Genomic DNA, 21651 nt, shown 5'->3' on the forward strand with positions numbered 1-21651 from the left:
GGAGAGCGGATCCAAAGCCTGGCGCCCGGGGGAGCTTCCGGCCGCGCTGACGTCCCGTCCCGTGTGTGTGTCCCCACCCCCTCCCCCCGCGCACATGGTACGGTCCGCCGGCGGTGGGCTCAGTAGGGCGCGCGGGAGAGCGGTGGCAGCGGCGGCCGCGTGGCCTAATGGATAAGGCGTCTGACTTCGGATCAGAAGATTGCAGGTTCGAGTCCTGCCGCGGTCGGCGGGAGCGCCGCGTCGGCGTTGTCACTTTTGCTCCGCCCGCCCGCCCCGCGGCCTCGGGGCGGGAGCCGGCGGCGGGCCCGGGCTGCGGCTTCACCGCGGTCGCCCCCCGCGGCGGGCGCGTTTTACCGCTGTTTTGAACCCCGGAGGCGGAAAAGGCGGCAGCGTGCGCGGAGCCGGGGAGCGACCGCGTCTGTAACGCGAGTGGGGCGGGGCGGGCGCAGGCAGCGGCAGCGGCCCCGGGGGCGGTGCGGGGCCACCCGGCTGCTGCGGGCACACGGGCCCCATCCCGGCCCCGCGCTCCCGGGGAGGTGAGGCTGGGGAGCGGGGAGCAGCCACCCCTCTGCACACATCGGCTGGTTTTGGGGGTCCTTCCAGCAGAGCTCGCTGGCAGCCAGGGCACCCACCCGTGCCCCAAAACCTCGCGCCTCAAAGCTCCGAGGCCTCAAGGGTGTGCTCGCAACGAGCGGTGGGGTGCAGGGTCCCCTGGCCCAGCCCGGTCGGGGTGGGTGGTGCGTGGGGTCGCACAGGTAGGAGTGGGGCAGGGGACGCGTGAGAAGCCCTCCCTGCTGGGGCGAGTGACACGGGTGGGGACAGCTTGGCGAGTGGGGAGGGAGCAGTGGCTGGGGAGCCGAAGATGACCGCAGGGTGAAGGGTGACGGGGCGTAGGGTGCAGGGAAGGGGCCGCAGGGGAAGGCGATCAGGAGATGCCGGGGTCAGGGCAGGCGGGTGCAGGCTCCGTGCCCCTCGCAGGGGCTCTTCTGTCCCGGGAAGGTGGCTCCTGGCAGAGGCCAAACCCGGTTTTGGCATCGCGCGGTGCCGCGCCAGAACGGAGCCGTGTGCTGGATGCGGCGCCGAACCGCCAGGAGGCGCTGCGCTCCCGCCGCTTGCCGTTCGCGCCGGGACGGTTCCCACGGGGCCCGGGGGCCGTCGGGGTGCGGGTACCGCTCCGGGCCCGTCCCGCTCTGCGATCCCGCTGGGGCACCGGGCAGGGGGTACCGGGCACTGTGCAGCCCCCCCTCACCTCTCCCGGCCCCTGCGGAGCTCCAAAGCCGGGGTGCGCTCCGCACTCCCATCCTGCACCCCCGAGGGGAGGGAGCTGTGCACCTCGGGGGTGCGGGATTGGGGCGTGGGACATGCTATGCCCCCTCCTGCCCAAAACGGCTGCACCACCACGGGGACTTGCGGAACGCATCTGTTTTCTCCGGCCTCAAATGCATTACACAGCCCCCCCCCACACACGGTGCCCCCCAAAATACCTGCTGCCCGCCCCCACCGCCTCCCGTGCTGTTTCACCCCGCAGCCCGTGCCTTCTCCTGGCAGGATCAGGCCCCCCCCACGGGGGGCTGGAGATTTCCCGGTCTTTCCACGGGGATAGTGGGAAGCTGGGGGGGGTGCGGAGCCGGCGGGGAGGGATGCTCCGGGGCTGCGGGTCCTTTGGGAGGGAGGGAAGAGCCCTGAGCTGCCCTGGGGCGAAGCAGGGAAGTGTTTGGGGACCCCCTGCTACGGGGTGGCTCCCCGGGTGCGGGGGACTTCTTCATCCCCCCGATGCATTACGTTAACGCCGATCTCCTCTTATTTAGAGTCTTTGATCCACTTATTTTTACCGTGGTGGCGAAAAAAATAAATTAAAAAAAATCCAAACCCGCCCCACAAAAAAAAAAATCCTTCCCCCCGCAAGCGGGAAAAAATTAATTCTCCCCGAAATTATTCTCCCCGCTTTATTTTTGAAGCCCTCCCGGGCGGCAGCGCTATGGGGATGTCGGTGACAACGAACCGCGCTGCTTTGCCCGCAGGCAGGACCGGGCCGGGGCTGCCTGCACCTCACCCGGTTGCAGGCAGGGAGGTTCGGCACCGCTGGAAAAAAAAAATCACCACCGAAAAATAAAAAAAAAAAGGAAAAACCACGAAATAACCCCCCAAAATCCGCTGTTTCAGCAGGGCTGCTTGCAATGCATAAGTCGGGATGGGGTGTGTAGGGTCTTTTTTTTTTTTTTTTTTCTTCCCCCTAGGTTCTTTCTTTGTCTGTCTGTCTGTCTGTCGGGGAAGCATCCCCATCCCGGTGCGCCCCGTCGGGGCTGGGTGTGGGCGGTGGGAGATGCGACTTTCCCCCCCCCTCCCCCGGTTTGGAGACCCTGCTCCTTGCCCGGGGCTCGATGCTGTCGGTCGGATAACGGGGCGGTGGGACTTTGTTTAACCCCTTTGCCCCCGGGGCCAGGGGTCAAGGGCTTCCTCTTCCCCCGGGGCACGACGGAGAGGCTGCCGGTCGCAACGGGAGGGCCGCGGCGGGGAGGGGGGGGGCGGCGGCGCCCCCCCCCTCCCCGCCGCGGCCCTCCCGTTGCGACCGGCGTGGGACCCCGTAAACCCCCATCGCCCCCTGACATCGAAACACTGAGGATGTCTCCGGGCGGGTGTTTTGGGGGAGCAAGGGGCAGCCAAACAGCACCCCGGGGCGGCGGGGGGGGGGGGGGGGGGGAAGATGCGGAGAAGCGGCCCCTGCCCTCCAGCATCCCCCACCTCTGCCTTGCCCTCCCGGCTGGACGAAGCCGATTTTAAGGGGGTGCAGGTTTTAACGGGGTTTTAACCCCCCTCCGCAGGCAGAGACACCTCAGCCGGGGCCCCCCCCCGGGGGCCAAGGAACGGGAGAAACGGGCAATTTCTATAGGTACGGGCTTAGGTGGGAATCCGTGCCCAGCACGGCTCTTGCAGCTTATTTTTCTCCTGAAATAACACTTCCCTGCAGCTCGTACCCCCTTTTCCAAGCTGGGTGAGGGGGGAGCCGGGAGGGGGGGGGGGGGGGAAGAAAAGGGAATAGAAAAGCAGCCCCCCAGATCCCGCTATTTGCCTGCTCGGGAGACGAGCCCCGGCGCTCTCCGAAAGTGAGCGATGGAGAGGGCGAGGGGAGGCAGGCGGGAGCCGGTTCCGAGGTGGAGGGGTCGGGGGTGGGATGGGGGGGGGGGGGGGGGGACGACCCTCCTTTTCGGGATGAAGGGAGAACCGGCGAGGGAGGGATGCTGGCGGCTCGGCGGGCACCCGAGGTAAGTCCCCCTCCTGCCCGCGGCCGTGATACCGGAGCCCCGGAGCTGCTGGCACGGGCGATGCCGGCGCTGGGGGGGGGGGGGGGGTGTGTGCTTTGGGGGTGCAGAGGAGCCCGATCCTGGGGGCTGCCCCATCCCCACCCCCGGGCCGGGCTCCCGCGGGCGCTGCGGGGCCGGGGCTGCTTTGGCGGCTGCGGCTCCTGGGGAAATCGGTGCCGGCGCCGCTTATCCCGGCCCGGGGGCTGCCGGCGGCCCCTGCCCCGCGCCCTGCCCGCTCCCTCGGGTCTGGGCCGGGGTCCCCCCGGGCGGAGCAGCCCACGGAGCCCTCTCCCAGCCCCCGGGGCTCCTCCCGTGTGTGTCTCAATTCGCTCAGGCTTGACTTGGCAATAAGCTCTCTCAATAGGGTGACAATAGAGCCCCGGTGGGACCCGAACAAAGAATTTGAAAGTAGTTAAATTGCAGGACACGTCCATCGCCTGGGTGCTTGAATTAAAAAAAAAAAAAAAAAAAAAAAAAAAAAAGAAAAAAAAGAAAGAAAGAAAAAAAATCGGAGAAAAGAAAAAGGAGAGAGACTTTTCTTTGGGCTGGTGAGAAAATGCTCAGGGTAAAAGTTGGTTTGGCGTCTTCATTTCAGCGACAATGGAGCAGAGCTAATTCAATAGGAAACGCGGGGATTTTTTAATGAAAAGACCGCCAGGGTTACACCGAAGTTAAGCTCTTGTGAATTAATTATTAGGGCAAATAAACTGGGGGGGGGGGGGGGGGAGCGCTCGGGAGGGAGTGTTGCAATTTCTTAATATTCTCCTTTTCGTGTTTAACGACAATGCCATTAGGTTTTCGACTCTGGGTGAGCAAAAGGATTTCTTACACTCCCCGGGAAGAGGAGAAGACGCTCTTTTTTTCTTTTTCTTTTTTTTTTTTTTAAATGGTGTTACTTAATTGCTTTTAAAATAAAATACTACGGAATTTGGCAACGAGCTCCGGTTTCTGCTGGCGGTGGCATTTGGGGTTATATTTCCTTTCGTGGCAACTCGCAGATGCAAAAAGGAAAATAACGGGGGAATTTAAAAACACGAATGTAAAGGCGAGGCGGCGTGTTCGGCTGTTGCAGATCTCTCGGGCTCGATCGGTTTATTTTTTCCTACATAGAAAACCTGTCTGGGGATCCCTGTGTATTCAGCGGGGCGGCGAGAGACTCCCCAGAGCCGCTCCGGGGCATCGGTGGAGGAATCGGAGGTAAAAAATAGGAGCCAGGTTAAACGCAGGAAGGAAGAGGAGGAGAGGTCGGACGCCGAGCAAAGGTGTGCCAGGAGGGGTGGGGTGGGGGTGCTTGGGGGGCTTTTTTTGCCTTGCTGCAAAGGCTGCAGGCGATGCAAGATGTGTGTAATTCCCGGGAGAAGGTAAGGGCGACCGAAATGGAGGGGAGCGGAGGAGGGGAGCGCAGGCGGTACCCGCCGAGCCCGCGCCCCGGTTCCAGCTCGCTGCGGCCGCCGGGACCCGCGCTGCGGCTGCCGGGGCCACGGGGGCTCCGGGGCTCGGCCTGGCCGTCGGGGCGGGGATGGCCCGGCACGGCCCGGCACGGCACGGCCCGGCTCCAGGAGGGACCCCCAGCTCCAGGGCCGGGGCCGCAGCCCGCGGAGAGCCGGTGCCCCGGCTCTGCCCGACGGCTGCAGGCGGGCCGGGCCGTGCCGGGCCGCGCCCGGGAGCCGCGGGGACGTTCAGCATTTGGACAGTGGTGCGGGGCCGTGCCGGGCCGTGCCGGGGCGGGGGAGCGGGGGCCGGGGGGCGGTAGGCAGCTGCCCGGGGCAGCGGAGGGCAGGGGCCGGCCGCAGCCCTCTCCCCGCTGGCCGTGGCGTGGGGTTCCTCGAGGGAACGGGGACACCGCCGAGGGGCTTCCCGGGCGGCGGGGGGGGGGGGGGTGTTGGCCCCGGCTCTCCCCCCGGAGAAGCGCTCCCGGGGCCGGGGGGCAGAGCGGGGTGCCCGGCGGTGCGACGGGGCGCCCGGGTGAGCGGCGGCGGCCCCGCGGGAGCGGGGCATCGGAGGGTCCCGCCGGGGGCGGGGGGGGGGGGCGCGGACACGGCCCCTCTCCCCAGCGCAGCCCCGTCCCCGGGGGGTAATTAAGGGGTGAGGCGGAGGGGCTGCGCTTTCTGCTCGGCGGAGCCTGCCAGCCACCAACCCCCCGCCGCCGCCGCCGCCTTCCTCCCGTCCTCCTCCTCGCCCCCCTCCCTCCCCCCGCCTCCTCCCCTCCCCCTCTCCCTCCTCCTCCTCCTCTCCGCCATGGTTGGAGTGCATCGGAGGCTGCCGGGCTGACGTCAGTGCGGGCAGAGCCTGCCGGCGGCGGCAGCTCCTGGCCAGCAACCAGAGCCGGCACCGGCAGCCGCCGGGAAGACGCAAGGAGCCCGGGCAGAGCCGCCCCCGCCGCCCCCGCCGCTCCGCGCCCGGGGCCGGGGGCCGCGGGGGCCGCTGCTCGGCCGGAGGCAGCCCCTGCCCGCCCCTCCGCCCGCCCGGGGAGGGGGGGGGCAGCCCCCGCCGCCCGCCTCGCCCGGGGACCGCCGTCCTGCCCTCGGCGCGGCCGCCAGAGTGAGTGTCGCGGCCGGGCACCGCCGGCTCGGCGGGGGCGGCCCCGGGGAGGCGGGAGGGCGCGGGGGGACCCGTCCCCCGGGGGGGGGACACACGCACCGGCTGCCGGGGGGAGGAGGGAGGGAGGGAGGCGGGGAGGGGGCAGACGAAGTCGGGCCGGTCCCCGCCGGGAAGTTGGGCGCCTCCAGGTGCCGGCAGCACGCGGGACCGGGAGCCGGCCTACCCGTCGCGGGGGACGAGCGGGAGACACGGGGGGACCTTCTGCTGCCGGGGACGCCTTTGCTCCGGCAGCCTCTCCCCGGCTGCCCGGGGCGTTGCAGCTCGGCAGCGGGACCTGGGCCGGGCCGAGCCCCGACGGGGGCGGCGGGGAGCCGGGGCCGGGAGCTGCCGCGGGGCCGGGGCCGAGTGGTCCCCGAAGGTCCCCGCTTGCTGGCCGGAGAGGCGGCACCGGGCGAAACGCCTGGACGAGGCCGAGCCTCCCGGGGGCACCTAGGCTTTAGGCCGCGGGAGAAATCCCGGACTCCCGGGGAAGTTCTTCCTCCCGGTGCAGCGGGGGCTGCTGCGGGGCCTCGTTTCGCGGGGGGGGTGGGGGTGGGGGCACCGGGCGCCCCGCTCCCCTGCTCGGATGTGCCGCCGGCGAGCAGCAGCGGGGCCGCCGCTGCCCGTGCCCCAATCCGCCACCGGCTTCTGGTGCTGGAGAATTTATTTTATTTTTTATTTGCTGTATCTGTCTTTGCTTTTTTAAAAAAATATTTTATTTCATCCTTTTTTCTATTTTTCTTTATTTTTTTTTTTTTTGTTTTCTTTTATTTTCGGCTTTTTCCAATTTTTTTCTCCCATTCATTCTTCCCTTCTGCTCCTTCCCTTGCCGCAAATGCTTATTTCCTTGGGGTTTGGATTTTTGTTGTGGTTTGTGGTTTGTTTTTTGTTTTTTTTTTTCCCCCCGTATCTCCCTGGAAGTGAAACGCATTTTAGGCCTCAGCCTTAAGGAAGCCCGAATCATAGCAGTGCAGGTGGCCTCAGAGCCCGCACCTGGCCGGATCCCCTCGACGTGCCGCCACCCCCCGGCCCCCGGCCGGGCAGCGCCTGTCCCCGCCGAGCGAGGGGGTCCGGGACCGTCCCCGCCTGGGGCTCGGCCCTCGACGGCCGGAGAGAAAAAAGAGCAGCCGGGGGCTGGGACGCCGCTGCTTTGCCTTTTCAGCGCCGGGGCTTGCTCAGAGACGGCTTTTAATTGCTAAACAAAGCAACGCGCTTCCTTCACGCCCGTCGGGAGCTGCCGCTTCTGTGCGAGGCCGGCGAAGCCCCGATTGTGGAGGAAAAGCAAAAAATCAACCACCCGACCAAACAAAAAAAAAAAACCCCACAATTAAGAGAAGATGCAGCTCAAAGCGGCGAGGCGCGGGGGGTTACTCCAGGTTGGCTAAAAATAACTTCTCCTAATTAAAGAAAAGTGACGTCAGACGTGCAGGACGTAGAAGAGGGGAAGGCAGCGGGCTCGTTGCAGGGCGATCACGTTAAATAATTCAGGGGCGGCCCGGCGACCGGGCGCTGGGCAGCGGGGCTCTCCCCGGCTGCGGCCGGCGGGGCCGCCCGCCCTGCCCGGGGCCGGGGTCCCCGAGGAGGGAGCGGGCAGCGGGGGCCGTGCCACCCGCGGGTGGGCGCGGAAGGTCCGCGGGCGCGCCGGGGCCGGCGGGCGGTGCAGCACCATGGCCAGAGCCGCGCCGGCACCGCCGCCCCTCCCCGTCCCGTCGGGCCGCCCGCCGCCGCGGGTCGTTTTCTCTCGTGGGTGCGTGCAGGGGAAGGACGGTCCCACGGCCCCCGCGGGCGGCCCAGGTGAGGCGGGAGGCGGGCTGCCTCCGGGCGCTGCCCGCTGCGGCCGCCGATCGCTCCCAGGCTGCTCGCCGGTGCTCCGCGCCGTGCCAAGGAGCCATTTTGTACGTATCCTGCTAAAATTGCGCCAAAAACCCAAACGAAGCCTAACCCCGCAAAAAAACAAAATAACAAAAAAAACCCTCACAAAGCCTAAAAAAAAAAAAAAAAACCCAACAAATACCCCAAGCGCAAGGTGCGATTTTCTCCCAGGTGCTGGGGCTCTGCCCGCACGGAGCGGATCGAGGCGAGGGCTCCGAGCAGAGCAAAGCATTGCCGAAAAGGAGCAGCGAAAAAAAATAATATTATATATTTCTGCCAAGAAAATCGCCTCCTTTTCCCGGCGGAGAGGGGGGACCGCGTCCCCAGCCCCGAGCAGCCCGGCGGGGTGCGGTGCCTCACCCGCAGCACCCTCGCCCGAGCGACGCGGCGGCCCGGGGGCTCGGCACGGCGGGCGGGAGAGCTCGCAGGGCGGCAGCCGGGCAGGGCTGCGGCTTGGCGGGGCTGGCTCTGCCCGCCCGGGCCCCTCCGCCGCTGCCGCAGGGACGGCGGGGCCGGAGCGGGGCCGCATCGCCGCCGGAACGGCCCCGGGAGCGCGGGGGGGGGGGGGCTCCGGCAGCGCCCCACGCTGCACCCCGGGGCCCCGCGGTGAGTGACGGGGCCTCCCCCCGTGGGGGGCCACTGAGGCCGGGCCGTGGCCCAGGCGAGCCCCCCCGTGTCCCCGCGTCCGCTCGGCCCCGCCGGCCCCGCACCCCCGGGCTGCCCGTGGGGGGCGGCGGGGCGGGCGGGCGCCTTCCCCCGCCCCAGCCGGGGAGCGCACCGGCAGCGATCACCCTGACAGCGACAGCGGTAAATCGGGAGAAAATCCAGGGCCGGAAAATTAAGGAGGTCCGATTCATGGCAATTTTTTCCCCCCCCGTCTCTCCGGGGCAAATTAAAGCAAAGCCCGGCCAAGCGCCCTCCCGAGCGGCTCCGGGCCGCGGGGAAGGCACCGAGGAGCTGGGGACGGAGCAAAGATTTCTCCCCACCCTCCGCAGCCCCGTCGGGGCGGCCGGGGCACCCCCGGGCCCGTTTCTCGTTAGGCAGGAGGCAGAAGGAACCAGCGGCTACCGGGAGCCGGGCAGGGCGGCCGGGCTCGCCTGGGCGCCGGGAGCAGCGCCGGCTGCAGCGGGGCTGGCAGCGCTGATCCTTGAGCTTTTAGCCTAATTGAGCTGGTAGATTTTATTTATTTCATTTTTAATTTTTTTTTTTTTTTTTAAGAGGATGGCGGGGAGCGGGGAGGCGAGGAGAGGAAGAAATAAATAACCCGAGCGGAGCTCGCCGGGAGCCGGAGCCGGCAGGACCGGCAAGCTGCGCTCAGCCGCGGCTGCTCCCGCCGCGATCGCTTCGTTTCGCGGATCCCTCGTTTTGCAGCAGGGCACATTTTATCCTCGCCTCGGATTTAAAGAAAGGCGATGTTTAGAAGCGGCGAGGGATTACAATTTTTATTTTAATTTCTTTTTTTTTTCTTTTTTTTTTTAGCGCGGAGTAGGTCAGATAAGCGCCCGAGATAATCACGTTTACCTCCTGGCATTTTATTATTATTATTGTTGTTATTCTTATTTGTACGTGCCGGCTTCGTCGCTACACACATATCGCGTTAAGAACCTGTGCGGGAAATAGCAAAACCTGGAGGGGAAATAATTAAAATAAGGGGGAAAGGGGAGCAGCGGGGATGGGTGCGGGATCGCGGGTGCGTCCCCAGCCCCCGGGCGCGTTTCGGGACGGGCGGGCCCCGCGCCTGGCTGCGGGGAACGGGGCCCTTCGGGCTGCCCCCGGGTGCGGAGCCCGGACGGGGCGGGCGCTGCTCGGGGAGGAGAAGGTGTGAGAGGGGTGGGCTGGGGGGGGGCATGGCGTGGCGGGGACGGGGGAAAGGCAGAAGGACAGGGGTCGGGAAAAGGGAAGGGAAATGGACGCAAAGGGAAAAGGGGCGGGGGGGGAAGGAAAGGCCGGGGAAGGGGAGAAGAGAAAGGGAGAGAGGAAGAGGAGAGGGGAAGGGGCGAGGGGAAGGGGAGAGGAGGGAGTGCGGGGACAGGCAGGTGGAAGTTAGTTGCAGGGGTCCCCCCGCGCCGGGCCGTGCAGGGGTGCTCCCCGCCTGCCCCCCCCCCGGCTGCCGGCCCGGCGGAGCCTCCGCGGGGGCACGGCGGGGCGGGGGGGAGGCGGCGGGGGGGGGCAGAGCGACCGGCGGCGCAGCCCCTCCGGCCCAGGCCGGGAGGCGAGGCACGGCGGCGGGGGGAGGCCGGTGCCGGGCGCCGCGGGGGGGGGCGGTCCCGCCCGGTGCCGGGCCGGGCCGGGCCGAGCGGGGCCGAGCGGGGCCGGGCCGCCCCGTCCAGCCAGGGGGGGCGCGGCGCGAGCCGCCGCTCCCTGCCGGTCGGGCCGGGGCTGGAAAGCGCGGGAAAGGGGGCGCTGATTTAAATGCGGGGTCGGGGATTGGCTGTGCGCGGCGTGACGTCACTTCCCAAAGGGGGCGATTACCATGCGAGGGGAGTAGAAGTTGGGCGGCGGGGCGGGAGCGCGGGCGCCGCTCGCCCGGGCCGGCGCGGCGGCGGGCAGGGCTCGGCTCGGCTCGGCTCGGCTCGGCTCGGCCCGGCCCGGCTCGGCTCGGCTCGGCTCGGCTCGGCTCGGCTCGGCTGCAGCCCCGCGCAGCCCCGCGCAGCCCCGCTCGGCTCGGTGCAGCCCCGCTCGGCACGGCCCGGTACGGCTCGGTTCGGCTGTCCGCAGCCCGCCCCGAGCCCCCGCGGCAGCCGCGCAGCCGGCGGTGCCGCCCGCCTGCCCTGCGCCCGTGGCTCAGCCCCGGCTCGTCCTCTCCGCCTCGTATTTATCTTTTTTCTCTATTTCTTTCTTTTTTTTTTTTTCTTTTTTTTTTTTTCTTTTTTTTTTTTTGTGTGTATGTGTTGTGTGTGGTTCCCGGTGGCAGCTCCCGGCCGCTCTGCCCCGGCCGTACCCGCACCCTGGAGCGGACGGACGGACGGACGGATGGCCGGCATCCCCGACGGAGGGATGTTTCTGTCTTTGGTTATCTAGCTGTATGAGTGTTGTGGAGCCATCATAAAGCTAGATAACCGAAAGTAGAAATGACTTCCAGACCTGCACACCGGGGGAAGCGGCCGCACCAGGACCGGCGGTGCCGCGGCGACCGGACCCGCCGCCCTCGGGGCTCCAGGTAAGGGCTGCGGCTCCGCGCCCTCCCCGTCGGGCCGCTCCGGGCAGCGGCAGCCCGGGGCTCCGCGGCAGCAGGCGGGAGGGCCGGGGAAAGGCAGGCGAGCCCTGCGCGAATGCTTTCATCGCCAAAGAAATCCGGGGTTTGACGCTCGGTTACACGCACCTCGAAATTCACTCCGGGGCTGCGGGGTGTCGCGGCTCTGGGAGGATGGAGGGGGCGAGCACCCTCCCCAAATAAATCCTCCCCCACTCCACCCTGCGGGTCAGACCTCGAAAAACCCCGGCTTTTGGCTGTTTTCCTTTTTCTCCTCTTTCCCTTCCTCTCTCTCTATTTTTTCGGCTTTGGGTTTGATCCTGGCCTCCCTTCGGAAGGTCAAGTTGGCGATAATGTGATCACTTTTCTTGCGCGGTGGCTGTTGCTTTTGTCCGTAGCTGGAGGGGGGGTCTCCGGGGAGGGGGATGCCCAGGGAAGGGGTCCTGCTGCTGGATGCACCCCTCCGGTGTGCAGCCACCGGCCCTGGGGCTTCTTTGGGAGCACAAAGCCTCCCTCACCTCCGCTGCAAGCCCCAGAAGTTGAAACATAATATGTATTACAATGTCTGGCAAATAATAAAAAAAAAAAAAAAAAAAAGGAAAGAAAGAAAGAAAAAAAAAGCAATTGGCAAATCTGCATTCCGTTCCCATGGCGACACAAAGCACCGCGCTCTCCGCCGAGCCTCCCCGGCACGTTTTCCCAGCTGGCGTGGGGTGAGCGCCCCTGGCCGGGGCTGGGGTCCCCCGGGGCCCCCCCGGCACCCTGGGGCAGGGCACGGGGCATCGCCAGCAGCCCCTCGCCCGGCGCCGGCGGTTCGCATCCCGCAGGGATGATGCCGCGAACCCACGCGGGCCGTGACAGCTCCGGGGAGGCTGCAGAGAAAAAGCTTCCCGTGGCTGCGGTTGCGAGTGGGCTGTTTGCCGGCTCTCTGTCCCCCGGGAGATGCTGCGGGAGATGGGGAAATGGGGGGGAAGATGCTGCCGCGCTCCCACCGCCCGGAGAGGTGGAGCGCAGGTACCCTGCCCCATCCTTTTCTCTGCGGCTGGGCATCCCTGGCTGAGCAGAGAGGGCAGCACCGCAGGGCCGAGCCGCCCGCGCCCACCGGCCTGCGGGGACGGCGAGAGTGGGAGCCCCGCGCACCTCGCAGGCAGGTTTTCCACCTTCCCTTGCACGGGGTAATGGCGTCAGACGCCACGTAGGCCCGCAAAGCTAAATATGCCTGTGCACCCTTCCAGGGCCAGCAAAGCACTGCCATAACCACAGTAAGGAAAAAGGATCTCAGCCTGAATTTGGCTATACCGGGAGAAAGAAAAGTTCTGAGGAGCTGTTGTTATTATATATTCTAATGAGAAGTCATTGGAGAAATTGAAAAGGGCAGAGAAAGACGAAGACGCCAGCACTAATTCCGCAGGAAGCCTCCCAGGGAAAAGGCCGTGTGAGTGTGAACGCTGAAAAGCATGAAGGCCTGGAATTAGACTATCATTTAGAAAGCGTTACTAATCTGAAGTTACAGCAGTAATTCCGTGATTTGCTGGGTCCCACACGCAGCGCCAGAATTAAAGATACGGATTTTCTAGAAATGTAACTCAACTGTGGCACCGAGTCTCGGCGAGATCCAAATGAATCATTCATTCCAAAGGCAGCAAAAGACGTGTCATTAAGATCCAACCTCCTTCTCTCCAGCCCATCTGGAATATGTATGCTCGATGCAATCCCAGAAATTGCAGAAGAGATCGGAGGTGGGGAGGAGGGAATGTAGTCCTTTCCCTCCTTTATTATGTTGGCTATTTTTAAGAAATAATTTTCCAATTATTTCCACAATATGTGAGTGGCACTCAATTCTTCTCCTATTTATTTTTTTTCCCCTTCCATACGCTAGCATCAAGTCAGGTGCAAACGATTTCAGTGGAGATGCTTTAAAACTAGACTGAACAAAGCAGGAGGGAACTGAGCAAGGTGGTTGATGAATGCATTTATTCCGGAGTACTGATTTGATGGGGGATGGAGGAAAGAAACATTCAAATTCCTAATGAATATAATTCAGGAGGAAGCATTCGACCAGCGTGTTAGAGAAAATCTGTTTGGTGGGAGTGTTTCTGCACTGGCAAACCCAGGAGGTATTTCTGTCCCTGGCTTTTGTAATTGCAAAAGGTGAAAATATAAAAAGAGGATCTGAGGAAAAAAAAATACATATACGCACATATAATAAATGTCTTTGTGTGTGTGTATATAAATACGTATATACATAATTTTATGAAATAAAATGGAAGTGTGGAAATCCGTGTCTACATGTGAACACTTACAAAGGATCAATGCAAGCTTCTTCACCTTGCTATTCGATCAGCTGGTCAGAAACCACCCTTGACTCCTAAATTTTTTTTCTCCCCAAAATCGCCTGTTCTGAGCTGATTTTTTAGGTAATTTTTCAGGCCATGGGCTTGGTTCGCTTATCCCAGAGCGGTTTCCCCCGAAGGGGATTGAGACAGGGACTGAGCAATTTGGCCTTTAGTTTCCAGGAGAGAGAAACTGCGGTTGAATTTTTACTGGCGCTTAAATTCTTCATTTTTGCCCTCGTCGTTGGCGTGAACCCGCGGGTGCTTGGGGCAGGTGTGGAGGCGGCCCCCCCATTACGGAGAGGGGTGGCAGTGAGTGATGGGGGATGGTGGTACGAGCATCCCCAGCTCGTGTGCGCGTGGGTGGGGGGCGAGGAGGCGGATAAAGCCCCCCGGTAAATCCCTGCTTGTGAAATACCCGCTGCATTTAGAGAGTCCCTGGCAGCCCGCCGTCAGGTCTCTGCTTTCTGTCTGGGTTTTTTTAAGTGCTGCGGTGGAAGAAGGGTCCCCAAGGGTCCGTCTTTGGGCCAGGGGTGGATTTTGGCTACACATGGGTTCCTTTGTGGCTTAGCCCTTTGCCCTGTTTGCGTAGCTGTTGACTTCGGCTGGATCTTTTCCCCTGCGCAGCCCAAACCCAGAAGGGAAGGCATCTTTTTTGGCTGTGCAGGGAGAAGAGCCCAAGTCCTGGTGTTCGTGGTCCTTGCCGGTGGGTTTCTCTTCTTGGTGGGACTCTCCCGGCGGAGCGATAGGATGCAGCATAGGCCAGACGTGGGTGAGGTTTCTGGAGCTGGGCCGTGATGTCTTTGTTCTCCAGGCAGAGCTGGGGATGGGCAGAGGGAGCCAGAAACGGAAGAATCGGCGTGTGCTGTTGGGGGATAAATGGAAAATACCGTTTGTGGGTTTCACCCCAGGAAAATGATGCCCTGGGACATCGCGTGCTCCAACTCATTATTTCCCATCTTTTCCTAAAACTCGGCTGCCGTGCAGCGGGTTTGGCTCGAGGCACGAGGTAAAGGGAGTTTGTACCAGATACCCGGGGAAGCCAAATCCGGCTGGGCTCAGGGGTGGGTGGAGAAGGGGCTGTTCGGTCCCTGCCATTCGAAGGAGGCACCTCAGGAGCTGGGGCCGTGCGAGTTCTCCCGCTCAGTTATGGATGAAATCCCATCAATGGGCATTTTTGCGGAATCGCCTGGCAATGGCAGGTTCGATGCTTGAGGCCGGGCTCGGCCATTTCTTTTGTCTCTCTCAGCTCCCACCCACTCCCCGCACCCTCGATGCAGGTGGACCGCTGCTCTGCCCTGGCTTTGTCCATGCCTCCGGAGAAGGGGCAGAGCTCAGGGGCTTGGCGTGTCCATCCCAGCTGTGGCTGCGGATGGGTGCTGCTCGTGCACCGGGGAGGGATCGCGGCTGCGTGCCAGAAACGCGCTTTCTCATGTCTCGGTGGAGGGAAGGTGCTAATGTGGCATCTGTGCAGGTGATGGGAGTTTCTCCCAGCTGTGAGCGCCGAGGTGAGGTGCCTGGCACGTGGCCGTGCGTGCACGCCGTTCGTGGCGTGGGTACCGCGTGTCACCCCCGCCAGTGGTGCTGCCGCGTTGTGGCCCCTGGGTCGCCCTGAGCCTCCAGAAGTCCTCAGGGGCCGTGAGCGTTAAGATGGCTGCGTGGCTGCCCGTGCGGGCTTCCCCACCACATGATGCCAGGAGTTGCCCTTTCCAGGTCGGGGATTTCGGCGTTTCGTGCCCATGAGTCTGGTCACCTGGGGAAGGTGTTTGCCAAGAGCCCAGCTGCAAAAGCATCGTCTCGGGCAGCTCATCCTCCATCCCTCCAGGCACACGTGTTTGGGACCAGAGCTTGTGCTGGTACGAGGCTCAGCCATCATGCTGCCCGCGGCCGGGCTCCCGGCATCCTCAAAGAGTCAGGACGGGGCTCTGGCTTTCACGTTTTCAGGTGCCATCTAATATTTATTCAGGGGCTCAGGTTTGGTTAGGAGCGTTTGCCTCGAAAGCTCAGGAGTGGGGGTACAAAAAAGAAAATGGGGGGGAGCAAAAGAACACAATCTCCGGCAGTTAGCTGTCTCTTGGAAACTCGGCTTGCTGTTCCTATAGAGGCTTTCTCTTTTCCTTCACCCTGGTCTGGCCTTAAGTACCACTTTAAGTGGGCTTTGCTCATTCACATCCAGGCTCCTTAGAGCAATTGAGCCCGCGGGGGTTTGAAAAGAAGGGACAGTCCTTCAATGGCAGGACCTTGGGCCAGGCTAATTGGTTTTGGTTCAAGGGGATACTGGATTTGTGAAAAGCCCAAAGACATCTTTCCCACGCCAAATCCCGGCTCTTCAGAGGGGGAAGTGAGGGGTGCCGGGTGGGGAAGGGAGCTGAAAGAAAGATGGTTTAGTTGAGGAACCTTCGTAACGACCCGGACGCCCGCCGGCCTGGGCAGGGATGGGTGCAGTGGGAGGCTGCGCCCGGGGCAGCACGGCGGCAGGGGGACAGGGTCCCTGCTCCTTGGGGCAGGTGGATGGCGGTGGCTGGCTCCCGGTGGCACGCTGGCGGCGGTGGCCTGGTTTCATTAAAACCAGGCTTTTTCTCAGCACGCCAGGCTCCTGTGGAGATGCCGGGAGCGAAGAAAGGATGGGACCTGGGTCCAGAAACCAAATCGCTTCTGTGTGTTCATGTGTGCGACCATGGGGGGAATTTGCCGAGGTCTTTTGTATCTCATTTTGATTTGGGAATTTATTTATTTTTAAACATTGACTCTCTCTGGCACGGTTCCAGCAGTCCCACGACCTTTACTCTACCCGATCCATAAAAATCACTTAATTATTGGGCCGAAAATCAAGGCTTGGAAACAAAGCCAGCTTATGGGACCATCATTTCTTGATATATTTCCTGACAGGACATATTTCTGGGCACCTTCAGAGCAGTGCGCGCTGCTTGTTGGATATGAGATATCAAGGCATTATTTATTGAGGAAGTCTTCACACTCCCTCATCTGTTATAATTAACTGATGACATTTTTTCTTAGGTTCAAAATATGGTGAAAAAGTATAATTAGCACGAAGCCGAGGCACTGCATTAAAATGTCTCCTATAGTTAATGTAGGATAGTCGTGCTATTTATTATAGGAGGAGCTGGCTCTGACCTCTGTGTTGCCTAACACTTTTTATTGTAAAGATTCTTGAACTTTTTTTTTCTTTTTGAGCACCTCTGACACTCCCATTGTTTGCTGCGGGCCCTTGAAATTCGGCCAGGGGAAGCTCTTCGGCTTGAGAAATGCCTATTCTTTGTCCCTTAAATTCCTTTCAGGTTTAGCTGAATTATGAATTGTTCGGAATCACAATTTCCCTTTGGTTGCCTCTTGGGGGGGAAAAAAAATTAAAATGTATTGTTTCCCTGGAATAATAATAACAGACCACGAGCAGGGTGAAGCCCTGGACTCCCACCACTGTATTGCAGAGCTCTGGACCAGCTGGGGAAGGTGGGAGGACAGTTACAGCCAACTCCACAACCCCCTTCCACCTCTAGCTCATATTGTTCCAGCACGGCTCCATCTCCTGGGAGAAAACTCCTCCGGGTCCTGGCGCGGGGAGGAAAAAGTATAGGGGGGTGTGGGTGCCTTGGCCTGGGCACTGCCAGCCCCAGCGGTCCCCCTTCCCCGCCGGCCCCGGGAGAGCAGCCTTCTGCCGCTGCCAGATAACATTAGTCCTGTATTTCATAGTGGCAGAAATCTGTGCCGAGGCTCGGGGCTTGAAATCGCTCTGCCCGCGCAGGACGAAGCCAGGGATGGGTGCGGGGTGGAGGGAGGGGAATTCGTTACACTTGCCTACAATTGTTTTTCTTTTTGCTTATATAAACAATCTATTATTTATTAGCTATAAATAATGCATTTTTCTGTATGTTTAGAATGCATGTGATTTCTGTATATTAAAAATGTACATGGTTGAAGGCACCAAAGCAAGCGCTGGCAGGTCGGGGGGTACCTGATTTCAGTTTGACCATGAGACGTTAATTCAGCCTCTCCCTGCCCGTGCCCTCACGAGGCTGTAATGACACGGTCACAGCCTATTTTTAGCTCACTCCCTCTTTCCATGGCCAGGGTGGCTGCACAGAGAGGTGGAATTAAGGTTGCACGGACAGCCATAAATTGGACACTTCCTAACTTTGAAGTGCTTGACCACACAATCTAAACGAGGGCTCTTCAGGGCAGTTTTTCTGCATGTGGCATTAACTGCATTGGTCGGGGACGGCAAATACAGGCGTAGAGAAGTCGTAGAGCAGAAAAGACCTAGCAGACTATTGAAAGCGCTCATTTGAATAGATGGGGGAGTCAACAGATCCTACACTTGATCTGAGCTAAATGGCCAAGAAGATGCCTCCAAGCTGAGAGGGGGAAGCCTTTGTTCCTCTAGTCCCAGGCTCGATGTTTTCTTTGCCTTTGGTTTTGCCTGGTTCACTCCTAGGGAGGTTTGGGCTCCTGCTCTTGAGGAACCTTGGCTTGCGGAGTGAATTTGTGTGCTTGTGAAAGTGAGGGTGTCCCGAGGAACGTGCACGTGCACGCACACTCCCGTCATCGCACCAGCAGACGTGTGCTACCAGTTCACAGATACTTGCTCCTTGGCGTCCTTGCCCTGCCTTGCCTTGCCTTGCACACTCCCTCTTTCCAGTGTCGCTAACAGGAGCTGTTGCACATGTTGGAGGGAAAGGAGAGGCCTTTGTGTATTACACAGGAGATCTAATCTCTTTTCTTAACTGCTGGAGGAATTACTTCGGAGGTCATTACATGCAATGCAGATTTATCTTTGCTTGAAATGGCTTTTTTTTGTTTTCTTTTTTCTTTGTTTACTGGGGGTTTCTCCATTCTGGCTTGCGATAAGACATTTGGCTGTCTGTTTTCTAGCTGAGTGGACTCTGGTTGAGCAAATTTGTCTGAGGAAGTAAGCAGTCTTTCATTTTACTTTCCCGGGTGTAATGCAGTCATGGCCCCTTGCACATACCTTGTGCTGCTACTGGAGCATTTTCCCCCGGCCAGCAGTGTATTTGCCCTGGGTTATAATTTGACCTAGCGTTTTTGCCTTGTGGACTCTGGAGCCTGATACCTGCCTGGGGCTCTTCCTGCATCGGCACAGGTATCTAAGTGTCTTATGTTTGGGTTTACCATCATGTGGGTATGGGCTTGTGTTTCACAAGCATCTTTTTCATAACTTTCCCCCTCTCTCCTGCATCTCAGTTCAGCAAAGGGCCTGTCTATCTGGATGCAGGCAATAAACGTCTGTTCTCACCCTGACTTCTGTTAATGAGATAGAGACAGGTAAGCATCACACATACCAACTTTCCTGCTCTCAGCAACATCAAGGAAACGGTGACAAGCTATTAATGGAAAGTGATGGTCTGGGTGCTAATTAGTGCTTCCTTTTCAACTTTTACCTACATGTCTGCCGAGATGCCCATCCCAGCCTCTCCTCTCTCCTTGCATCCCTTTGTTTCCAGCGCATTCCTTGTTCTCTGCGCACATCCCGTGTCGAAGAGGCTTCTCTCTTTATTTTTTTCCCTACCAATCACTTTCTGCATCTCCTCATTCCCTTTTTGTGCCCTTTTCCCCTGGGTAATTGCCACCTGCACCCTCATTCTCCTGTGGTTGCTCCCAGCAAAGAATAAGCACGATATTGTAGCGGGATCTGAAAGCTCGGGGTTGGGGCACATGAAGTCAGACAGGAGTTTCTCATCTTCATCAGCGGGTAGCAGTATTTGCTTGTGGCACCAGTGCACGGGGTCAAATTACCCCGGGGACATGAGGTCAGAGATCTGTCCCCTCTTCCCGCAGGTAATGCTGTAGGGAGGCTTCCAGCAGCTCACAGGTCTTGGTCATGGAGGGATTAGTATTTAAAGCGGATCCTCTGGTGATGCCCATAGACCAAGTAGGATGGGCCTCTGCGGTGTGAGCCTGCAGGAGTCGACAGGTCCTGCCCCAGAGAGCTTGTGGTCTAAACCCTAAATAATTTTGCTCTCCACCAGACCCCGTTCATGGCTGGTTTTTCAGATCCACCCCAATTTCTGCTGCTGCAGCAACAAGATGCTCAATCTCAGTCTGGTGCTCAGTCTCTCCCGCTTCTCTTTCTCCTGGCCCCTGGGCTCTGCCCCTTCCCCAAGAACCCTAATTGTCCCCTTCTCACTTTTTTTGCACAGGCGTGGGTTTCTTGCTGCCAGGCTTCTGTCCCAAGGAGCTGCCTAATCTGCCCGTGTCATTCCCAGTCACAGGCTCCGCACACACCATAGCTTTATGGGAAATGCTTGCAGGGCAGTGGGAAGAGGCAGCCATGGTTTGCACGTTAGCTAATTAATTTTCATGACTGAACGATGCTGCCTGGTCTCTTGTTTATACTCCTCGCCGCTCCCCTTCTCCCCCCTCCTCGCTGACACACACACAAGACGACACATCTCGTACGAACGTCAGCATCCTTCCACAGCCTTGAGACACGAGCGGTTATTCTGTTGGCTTGTCAAACGCGGGTTTCCCTGCTTCATGGTACACAGGGGCCCCCTGTTTCACATTTGCTGATTCTTATTAGACCCAGCGCGCCAGGGCCCTGTCTCTCCCCGCAAAGCAACGCGCCACATCCCATCCATAAATCCAACCCTGGAACAAAGCCTCCTCTACCCTGCCCCATATTTCTACCCAGCCTGCCCGCTTTCCCCTCTCTCTCTCTCTCTCCCCCTCTCCCGTGCTGAAGGTTTCCTAGTGCCAGGGAGATATGATAATTCTTGTGAAGAGAGCATGAAATGCCTCTGCTCTTTGTGTCTGTTTAATTCAATGAGAATCCCAGCCCCAGATGTCATGAATGGTGGGCTTTGTGCTGGCCCTTCCTAAGCCCTAACCGCCAGCCCTGCTCTCTGTCTTTCTTGTTTCCCACCACTGGATACTGATTAACAAACTAAATTATTTTTCCTCCCTAATGATGTTTTCCCACTTTGCCCACCAGGCTGGAAGAAGCCACAGGGAGGAAAGAGTTTGTGCAAAGGATGAGATAGCCAGGGAGAAAATTAAAGAGACAGTGTTGCTCTCAGGGCTCTGGCAACACAGGTCCGCTCAGCTTTATTTCCTTATTAGAGAACGGGGTTGTGTCTGGCTGTATTTTACGTGGCTGGATGTATTTCAGCCAAGGGGACGGGCTTGAAAGCATCCACACAAGGTATGCTCTGAAGCATGCCAAGGTCCGTAACTCACTCGCAATTGTGTGTGCAAGTTTGCACAGTCCCAAATTTAAGGTCTCTTTTCCAGCTGTGAGTGACATTTGGTAATTACTTGACATCCGTCCATGCATGTGGGAGCCTTTTTCTAATTGAGACAAATTCTCTTTTCCTTAATCAGACGTGACTGCAAGTTTGCGGAGTGGGATGCCTTGGGAAGGGCTGGGACGTCTCCACCTGAGCAAGGAGAGGTGAGTCCCTGGAGTCTTGCTGAAGGATCGAATCCAACTCGTGCATGGGAGACCAGCTCTTTTACCTGATCCCTCCCTCCCTCCCTCCCGCAGCCAAATTTCCAGCCAGGCTTTTGAAATGGGGCCAGTTGTTAGCTGCTGCTAGAGAAGGCCAGCAGTGACAATCCAGGGAGGCTGCATGGAGCTGAAGGCAGGTGGCCAAGGCAGGTCCATGTAAAGCCACCTGCTTCCCGGAGCCCAGCAGTGCCTCCTTGCTGGGCACCAACAAAGCTGTGGCCAGCAAACACCCTCCTGGAGCAGGGAAAGAGGACGGGTGTCAACCTTGCAAGTAGAAAAGGCATCAGGGAGGGAGAGAGCCTTTCGACAACAACCTGGGGGTCTGAATTGCACAGTGGGAGTCATTGAGAGAGGGATTGGTTTGGTATTTGGGTTTTTTTTTTTGTTTTTTAGAAACCAGAGGAGCCCCCGGGCTGGTAGTGCGGGCTCCTCTCAGCTGGGATGCGGGCAGGGGCAGGTCTGATGGACAGGGCATGGCAGGGAGCAGGGTGTGCTCAGGGAGGCTCTACGGAGGCGCAGGGCTCAGCCCTGTATTATCAGCCATTGTGAGAGCTCCGGTCAGAGAGGGCCAGAGCCTTGCCTGTCCCTGTGCAGAGCAGGGGACTCATGCAGGCTCAGCTTGTAGAGCGGCTGCTCCCTTCAGAGCCACTCCCGTGCTGTGGTACCCAGGCGTGGTTCCCCTTTTCCTCAGCTTAAACTAGAAGGGGGAATAAACCGAGAAAAGGGTGTTGCTTGTCTGCACCCACTGAGCCCCTGTGAGCACACCCACTGCGTCCAGCAAAGTACCGCCTCGCGTATGGCCTTTGCTTCCCACTGCAGTCACATCTGACCCTTATTACTTCTGCAAGGTAGAACAAGGCAGGAAAAATGGCTGTGCAGTGAGTT

At 60.2% G+C, this 21651-nt stretch overlaps 1 non-coding gene across 1 annotated transcript; it reads left to right on the forward strand.

Moving 5' to 3' along the window:
• Positions 1-153: 153 nt before the first annotated feature.
• TRNAR-UCG (transfer RNA arginine (anticodon UCG)) lies at positions 154-226 on the forward strand. Its single transcript has one exon. It is a non-coding gene; the product is annotated as a tRNA-Arg (tRNA).
• Positions 227-21651: the final 21425 nt, after the last annotated feature.

The sequence above is a fragment of the Pelecanus crispus genome, chromosome 7, assembly GCF_030463565.1.
Source record: "Pelecanus crispus isolate bPelCri1 chromosome 7, bPelCri1.pri, whole genome shotgun sequence".
NCBI classification, from domain to species: Eukaryota; Metazoa; Chordata; class Aves; order Pelecaniformes; family Pelecanidae; genus Pelecanus; species Pelecanus crispus.